The following is a 9,952-nucleotide window of genomic DNA, read 5'->3' on the forward strand; positions in this document are numbered from 1 at the left end:
ATAGTTTCCCACACTTATATTCTGTCTATTCTCCTTTGTCTTGAACAAATATTATTTGAACTATGTCTCTATCTTGATTTGGCAACAAAAACTAGAATGATATAGACCATAAAGTGACCATGGTACTAGATGTATGTTTGTTTCATGATGTTATCTTGTCCACTTTACTACTGAACTAAACTACCAAAATGAGTTTCATATACAACATGGTAAACCTGTGATGTGTCTGCTTGTTTCTCTTTTAGAATGCAGACAAAATATTGGAGAACAGTACCCCATTTTGCAATGGTAAAGGAAGTAATGCAGATAAGGTTTAAGATAGTGAGACATCCCTGTTGGTCTCCAAGAAAGCTGATAAAAACTATCTTGACGACGGTGAGAGAACCCAAAACTCCTTCTTGATGTAGTGTTCGAGTTACTGGCCACTACTGCTGGCACAAGCTCTTCGACCTCACTGCCTGGATTAGTTCGTCTTCTTGAGTCTCAACTTCAAGTTGAAAGACATCGATCAGATGTGCTGCGACAGGAAGCTGAAGGACTGAGGAAGTCCCTGCAGAATTCAGATGCATACTTTCTGGTGCAATAGCAAGCGCTGGAGGATTTAAGCGCCAAACAAGAGAAAGTTAATAAGCTTGCTAAGCATCTTGACAGCATTATGGGTACCCAGGATATTGTTTCTTGAGATCTTCTGAAGTGATTTCAGTTCTGGACTTGTTTTGCTGCGGCGTTTATTTGCGCTGGTCGCCAACTTGGACAACCAGTGTATATGATATGCTGCTTTGTTCCCTATATTTGCACTGGTGGCAAACTTTGTTGCCCAGTGGATGTAATATGTGTAATAGCCGTGATAGCCTAGCGTAAGTTGCTTGCTTATTTATTTCCTTGTTGTCTTGTTTATTTGTTAGCTTGTAGTGAGTGCAGTTCTTTTTCCGCGGTTTGCTAGTGGCCGCAATAACCTATTTTTTAAAACTAGGCCACAATAACCATGGGCTACATATTTATTGTAGTGACAATGGACCTACTACAGGCCGTAGAAACAATGGGCCTTCTACGAGGCATAGAAACAATGGGCCTTCTACGGGCCGTAGACACAATGGGCCTTCTACGAGCTGTATCATCAACGGGCCTTCTACGAGCCGTATGATCGATTGGCCAAACATTGGCCAATAACAGACCGCATTATGGCTGTAAACGGGCTAGAGTTGGAATCATACGTTCATGGGCCAACCATAACGGGTCGTTGTTAATCGGCCGTATTTGATGACGCTATGAAAAGGGCCCAACATATTAACGGGCCACAAACGGGCCGACTGTAACCACGGGCTGAATTTGGCCCACAAGCAGAAAATTAGAGTGACAGGCCATAAGTAACTGAATGATGGAAATGAGCCCAAGAATAAATGGGCCCTGAGAAGGCCGAAAGATAACATGGGTTGGAAACGACCCATTGGAATAATGGGCCGTTAATGGGTATAAAGTGATACACTGTTCATTACGGGCCAGTTTCACCACGGGCCGTTAATGGGCCAAGAGTTACAAAGGGCCTCATATGGGCCGAAAGACATCATGGGCCATACATGGGCCAGAACTTAAAATGGTCTGGAATCATATAGGACGGCACATATGACGCTGCTAGGCCTAATTCAGATAGGTCGTAATGGGCCCTGGGTTAGCGGGCTGTAAACTGGCTATATGCGAATAGGTCGTTAACAGTCTTTCCGTGGGCCGGGCCGCCACCTTTTGACCAAGTCAAACGGGTCGGTCTTTTCATAGGAATGGGCCTCTGTTGGGCCGTGCCACGTGTCGATGTATCATAGGCGCCTTCGGTCCAATGAGTGGATGACATCTGTCCCAACGGTGAGCCGACACGTGTTTCCTCCAGCCAATGATGATTTCACACATGGAAAATCCCCATTGGTCGGGGCTATTAATGGGTTATGGGATCCAAAACCGGGCCCGATAGCTTAATGGTGTTCCGTTACGGTGGATGCCATGTGTCGGTCACCCTTGACGAAAGCACTTCTATGAAGCACGATTTATCGTCATGGAAGTGGACACTTCTGTGATGATAATTTTGGTAATGTCATGGAACACTTCTACAACAGCATAGGTATGACTATCTTTATTCTGTCATAAAATCATCATGGATGTACATGCATGACAGAAAACATGACCTACTGTCACAAACACGTATCATCATGGAAGTGTATTTTTTTGTAGTGTTGGTTCATGGTGTGCTCAATTGCTATGAATGAAGCAAACCCTCAAGGACTACGGCATCAACATGAAGAATGTGCCACTCTTCTGTGACAATGAGAGTGCCATCAAGATTGCTTATAACCCAGTTCAGCACTCGAAGACAAAGCACATCCAGATTCGTCATCATTTTCTTCGAGATCATGTGTTGAAGGGAGACATCTCTATCAAGCACGTGAAGGCTAAAGAACAGCTAGCTGATATCTTCACAACGCCCTTGGATGAGAAGAGATTTAGCAAGTTGCGGTGTGAGCTAAATATCTTAGAATCTTTGAATGTCCTTTGAATAGGACACGCATCCTGTCACTGATGCAAATTGATGACTTAGATGTGCAACACACTAAGTAACATTTTTCTTCAACCAATGAAGACTAACCCTCTAAGTGTGAAGAAATTAATGAAGAATTTGATTCTCATATCCCTACGACAATTGTACGCGGCGTCTGAAATCATCATTCTTATACGGTGGGTCACGCCACCAACAAAAGTTGAAAATCTTCAATTTGAGTTTTCTTCAGTTTTTAATTTCCTCTGTTGTTCAAATTCTTCAACTTTGCAGGTCTTCACTCTTTCCGACCTTGTTCTTCATTGACTATAAATATATTTGAGTTTTTTGTCCTCTACAGCATTCACTTATTGCTAATTCTTCAAGTTGACTTTTCTGCTAAGTGAATGTGATCGGACCCGTCCCCCTCTATGTTAAACTCAACCCAGTCTATTCACAAATTCTTCCTGTGCGTTCTATTTGAAACCCGTTCAAAATATTCATTGTGTCCTTGCCAGCTGAAGAATTTGCGAACGAATCTTTAAAATATTCTTATCTGAATTTTCGGCTTTTGTCGCTCAAACCGTTCCACATCTCACGATATGATTATTCTATTCACCCACCATCTCACACGATCTCCACTTAACAGTACGTGGGTGACACATGTCCCTAGGATGAGAAGGGTCAGGGGCATGTTCGTCCATTTTCCTCGGATGAGGAGTTTTTGACCTCGGATATAAATACCCCTCACCCTCCTCAGACAGCATTTACCTCGCTCGACCTCAACCCATCTCGCTCGAGCTCTCCGACCTAGCACCGCCGCTACTTCCATCGTCGCCGGTGAGGAAGAGCTTCACTGCCTCGACCTCGTCACCATCATACTCGCGCCGCTCCGCATCCGCCGTAGTTGTCTTCCGCCGCCAAGTTAGGGCGTGGAAGATCTGAACGGATGAACTTCTCAACTCCTACTCCCAGTTCGTCATGTTCTTCGTCAAGGGTAAATAAAATTTATTTTTACTGCCCTTGTTGATTCTGATGATTTCCACAAAATCTTTAAAAGGTGTTTATTCTTCAACTTCCACACTCGTAAACACCACACTTGCATCTATTTCTTGATTTGTTTCTCTAAGCAACGTTTTTCTTCAAGATTCCTCAATTGTGTGGATTTTCAATCTATACAACTCTGGAACCTAACTCAAAGACTGCTTAGTGAAATTCCTCAAGACACTCCTGGCCAAATTCCTCAAACTTGTTTCCTTTAGAAAAACTTCTGAGAATGCATATGACCTCTCCAAATTCTTCGCACCTATACTCTTTTCACGGGTACACATATCCGCTGCTGAATCTCTAGGTTCTCATCAACTTAACTCATTTGTAGCATTCCTTGAAGACAAATTGCATACCTCGTTAGAGAATTCTATTGTTCAAAATCCTCGGCTTAAGAAAATGGCTGATGGCAAGAGACCTCAGAAGGGAGGTAAGAGACCAGAAGTGAAAACAGCTTTTGAGATCCCAGATGACATCTATGAGGAATATTGTACTCCTGATGAAGCCAAACATGGCAAGGAGAACAAAAATCAGCGCAAGGTGCACATTTAGAGAATAGAGAGGAGATGGGCATGGGAAATGGAGGGAGTACAGCTATGTAACTCCGAAATACATGAAGAAATTCGCCTTACACCCTCCTTGCCCAAGACCTCCATTGGCACCCGGCCAAATAGCTGATCCCACTAGCATCAAGTGTGGTGAGTACTTTCCACATGAATGGGCCAAGCGGCAAGCCAAGTTGGCCAAAATGGCCAAAGAAGCAGTGAAGAAATTCAATGAAGATTCTGTTGTTGCCGCTGCTGAGGCCTCTACTAGCAAGCCTAAGAAGGCTATGCCAAAGAAGCCTGCTCACAAGTCCAGTTCCTCAGCAATGCCCTCACGGCCCAGCTCATCAAAGCCCTCACAGCATATTCCTCAAGCAGCTCAAGTCCCCACTATTGCAAAACCTTCAACTACTGCTGCAAAGTCCTCGACATCTGCGCATCTCACCTCTTGCCAAAGGACCACTGGCATCTCTATTGCTTCAGGAGCATCTGCAAGTTCTTCAGCTCCTCCTCAGTCCTCAACAGACCCAACTCTGCTGAAGAAAAAGGCCACTGCTGGACGAGGCACAACACCAAGTCCTCACAAAAAGCAGGTTGCTTTTCAAGTATCGTCTAGTGTAGACGAAGCTGATGATGAAGAAGAAGAACTAGCTGAAATCATCAGAGACCGACAGCAAAGGGCCACTAGAGCCAAAGGCAGTAATGTGCCACTGATGCTGGATCCTAAGTTGATCCTCGACTTCATTGATCTATGGCACAAGGACCCCAATACTCCTTTGCCTGAGCTGAACCTCACTCCTGGCCAAAGTCATGTGTTGACTGATACGTCTCCGTCGTATCTACTTTTCCAAACACTTTTGCCCTTGTTTTGGACTCTAACTTGTATGATTTGAATGGAACTAACCCGGACTGACGTTGTTTTCAACAGAATTGCCATGGTGTTGTTTTATGTGCAGAAAATAAAAGTTCTCGGAATGACCTGAAACTCCACGGAACACCTTAGAAAAAACAATAAAAAATCCTCGCCAAAGATAAAGACCAGGGGTCCCACACCCTGTCCACGAGGGTGGGGGCGCCCTCCCCCCCTGGGCGCGCCCCCCTACCTCGTGGGCCCCCTGGTGGCCCTCCGACGCCAACTCCAACTCCATATATTGGCTTTCGGGGAGAAAAAAATCAGAGAGAAGAAATCATCGCGTTTTACGATACGGAGCCGCCGCCAAGCCCTAATCTCTCTCGGGAGGGCTGATCTGGAGTCCGTTCGGGGCTTCGGAGAGGGGGTTTATCGCCGTCGTCATCATCAACCATCCTCCATCATCAATTTCATGACGCTCACCGTCGTGCGTGAGTAATTCCATCATAGGCTTGCTGGACGGTGATGGGTTGGATGAGATTTATCATGTAATCGAGTTAGTTTTGTTAGGGTTTGATCCCTAGTATCCATTATGTTCTGAGATTGATGTTTCTATGACTTTGCTATCGCTTAATGCTTGTCACTAGGGCCCGAGTTGTTGGGGAACGTTGCAGAAAATAAAAAATTTCCTGCGGTTTCACCAAGATCTATCTATGAGTTCATCTAAGCAATGAGTGAAAGGAGAGACGCATCTACATACCACTTTGTAGATCGCGAGCGGAAGCGTTCAAAAGAACGGGGTTGAAGTAGTCGTTCTCGTTGTGATCCTATCATCGGAGATCCTAGCGCCGAATGGACGGCACCTCCGCGTTCAACACACGTACGGTCAGCGTGACGTCTCCTCCGTCTTGATCTAGCAAGGGGAAGGAGAGGTTGATGAAGATCCAGCAGCACGACGGCGTGGTGGTGGATGCAGCAGAACTCCGGCACGGCTTCGCCAAGCTGCTGCGGGAGGAGGATGAGGTGTAGCAGGGGGAGGGAGGCGCCAAGACTTGGGTGCAGCTGCCCTCCCCCCTGCCCTCCTTTATATAGGCCCCCAGGGGGGCGCCGGCCCTGGGAGATGCAATCTCCCAAAGGGGCGGCGGCCAGGGGGGTGGAGTGCCCCCCAAGGCAAGTGGTGCGCCCCCCCCCCCACCTAGGGTTTCCAACCCTAGGCGTAGGGGGGCCAAGGGGGGCGCACCAGCCCACTAGGGGCTGGTTCCCCTCCCACTTCAGCCCACGGGGCCCTCTGGGATAGGTGGCCCCACCCGGTGGACCCCCGGGACCCTTCCGGTGGTCCCGGTACAATACCGGGTGACCCCGAAACTTTCCCGATGGCCGAAACAGCACTTCCTATATAGTTTTCTTTACCTCTGGACCATTCCGGAACTCCTCGTGACGTCCAGGATCTCATCCGGGACTCCGAACAACATTCGGTTTGCTGCATACTCATATTCATACAACCCTAGTGTCACCGAACCTTAAGTGTGTAGACCCTACGGGTTCGGGAGACATGTAGACATGACCGAGACGGCTCTCCGGTCAATAACCAACAGCGGGATCTGGATACCCATGTTGGCTCCCACATACTCCTCGATGATCTCATCGGATGAACCACGATGTCGAGGATTCAAGCAACCCCGTATACTATTCCCTTTGTCAGACGGTATGTTACTTGCCCGAGACTCGATCGTTGGTATCCCAATACCTCGTTCAGTCTCGTTACCGGCAAGTCACTTTACTCGTACCGTAATGCATGATCCCGTGACCAGACACTTGGTCACTTTGAGCTCATTATGATGATGCACTACCGAGTGGGCCCAGTGATACCTCTCCGTTATACGGAGTGAAAAATCCCAGTCTCGATCCGTGTCAACCCAACAGACACTTCAGAGATACCTATAGTGCACCTTTATAGTCACCCAGTTACGTTCTGACGTTTGGTACACCCAAAGCACTCCTACGGTATCCGAGAGTTACACGATCTCATGGTCTAAGGAAAAGATACTTGACATTGGAAAAGCTCTAGCAAAATGAACTACACGATCTTGTGCTATGCTTAGGATTGGGTCTTGTCCATCACATCATTCTCCTAATGATGTGATCCCGTTATCAACGACATCTAATGTCCATAGTCAGGAAACCATGACTATCTGTTGATCAATGAGCTAGTCAACTAGAGGCTCACTAGGGACGTATTGTGGTCTATGTATTCACACGTGTATTACGATTTCCGGATAATACAATTATAGCATGAATAAAGACAATTATCATGAACAAAGAAATATAATAATAATCCTTTTATTATTACCTCTAGGGCATATTTCCAACAGTCTCCCACTTGCACTAGAGTCAATAATCTAGTTACATTGTGATGAATCGAACACCCATAGAGTTCTGGTGTTGATCATGTTTTGCTCGCGAGAGAGGTTTAGTCAACGGATCTGCGACATTCAGATCCGTATGTACTTTGCAAATATCTATGTCTCCATTTTGAACATTTTCACGGATGGAGTTGAAGTGACGCTTGATGTGCCTAGTCTTCTTGTGAAACCTGGGTTCCTTGGCAAGGGCAATAGCTCTAGTGTTGTCACAGAAGAGTTTGATTGGCCTCGACGCATTGGGTATGACTCTTAGGTCGGTGATGAACTCCTTCACCCAAATTGCTTCATGTGCTCCCTCCGAGGCTGCCATGTACTCCGCTTCACATGTAGATCCCACCACGACGCTCTGCTTGCAGCTGCACTAGCTTACTGCTCCACCATTCAACATATACACGTATCCGGTTTGTGACTTAGAGTCATCCAGATCTGTGTCGAAGCTAGCGTCAACGTAACCCTTTACGGCGAGCTCTTCGTCACCTCCATAAACGAGAAACATGTCCTTTGTCCTTTTCAGGTACTTCAGGATATTCTTGACCACTGTCCAGTGTTCCTTGCCGGGATTACTTTGGTATCTTCCTACCAAACTTACGGCAAGGTTTACATCAGGTCTGGTACACAGCATGGCATACATAATAGATCCTATGGCTGAAGCATAGGGGATGACACTCATCTCTTCTTTATCTTTTGCCGTGGTCGGGCATTGAGCCGAGCTCAATCTCACACCTTGCAACACAGGCAAGAACCCTTTCTTGGACTGATCCAATTTGAACTTCTTCAAAATCTTATCAAGGTATGTGCTTTGTGAAAGACCTATGAGGCGTCTCGATCTATCCCTATAGATCTTGATGCCTAATATGTAAGCAGCTTCTCCAAGGTCCTTCATTGAAAAACAATTATTCAAGTAGGCCTTAATGTTGTCCAAAAGTTCTGTATCATTTCCCATCAAAAGTATGTCATCTACATATAATATGAGAAATGCTACAGAGCTCCCACTCACTTTCTTGTAAACGCAGGCTTCTCCATAAGTCTGCATAAACCCAAATGCTTTGATCATCTCATCAAAGCGAATGTTCCAACTCCGAGATGCTTGCACCAGCCCATAAATGGATCGCTGGAGCTTGCATACTTTGTTAGCATTCTTAGGATAGACAAAACCTTCCGGCTGCATCATATACAGTTCTTCCTTAAGATGCCCGTTAAGGAATGCCGTTTTGACATCCATCTGCCATATCTCATAATCATAGTATGCGGCAATTGCTAACATGATTCGGACGGACTTAAGCTTTGCTACGGGAGAGAAAGTCTCATCGTAGTCAATCCCTTGAACTTGCCGATAACCCTTAGCGACAAGTCGAGCTTTATAGATGGTGACATTACCATCCGCGTCCGTCTTCTTCTTAAAGATCCATTTGTTTTCTATCGCTCGCCGATCATCGGGCAAGTCAGTCAAAGTCCATACTTTGTTTTCATACATGGATTCTATCTCGGATTGCATGGCTTCAAGCCATTTGTTGGAATCTGGGCCCCCCATCGCTTCTTCATAGTTCGAAGGTTCACCGTTGTCTAACAACATGATTTCCAGGACAGGGTTGCCATACCATTCTGGTGTGGAACGTGTCCTTGTGGACCTACGAAGTTCAGTAGTAACTTGATCCGAAGTACCTTGATCATCATCATTAATTTCCTCTCCAGTCGGTGTAGGCACCACAGGAACATTTTCCTGAGCTGCACTACTTTCCGGTTCAAGAGGTAGTACTTCATCGAGTTCTACTTTCCTCCCACTTACTCCTTTCGAGAGAAACTTTTTTTCCAGAAAGGATCCGTTCTTGGCAACAAAGATCTTGCCTTCGGATCTAAGGTAGAAGGTATACCCAATGGTTTCCTTAGGGTATCCTATGAAGACGCATTTTTCCGACTTGGGTTCGAGCTTTTCAGGTTGTAATTTCTTGACATAAGCATCGCATCCCCAAACTTTTAGAAACGACAGCTTAGGTTTCTTTCCAAACCATAATTCATACGGTGTCATCTCAACGGATTTAGACGGTGCCCTATTTAAAGTGAATGTAGCTATCTCTAGAGCATATCCCCAAAATGATAGCGGTAAATCGGTAAGAGACATCATAGATCGAACCATATCCAATAGAGTGCGATTACGACGTTCGGACACACCGTTACGCTAAGGTGTTCCAGGCGGCGTGAGTTGTGAAACGATTCCACATTTCCTTAAGTGTGTACCAAATTCATGACTTCAATATTCTCCTCCACGATCTGATCGTAGGAACTTTATCTTTCGGTCACATTGATTCTCTACCTCATTCTGAAATTCCTTGAACTTTTCAAAGGTCTCAGACTTGTGTTTCATCAAGTAAACATACCCATATCTACTCAAGTCATCAGTGAGAGTGAGAACATAACGATATCCTCCGCGAGCCTCAACACTCATTGGACCGCACACATTGGTATGTATGATTTCCAATAAGTTGGTTGCTCGCTCCATTGTTCCGGAGAACGGAGTCTTGGTCATTTTACCCATGAGGCATGGTTCGCATGTGTCAAATGATTCATA

Source organism: Triticum aestivum, chromosome 7B (genome assembly GCF_018294505.1).
Source record: "Triticum aestivum cultivar Chinese Spring chromosome 7B, IWGSC CS RefSeq v2.1, whole genome shotgun sequence".
Taxonomy (NCBI): Eukaryota; Viridiplantae; Streptophyta; class Magnoliopsida; order Poales; family Poaceae; genus Triticum; species Triticum aestivum.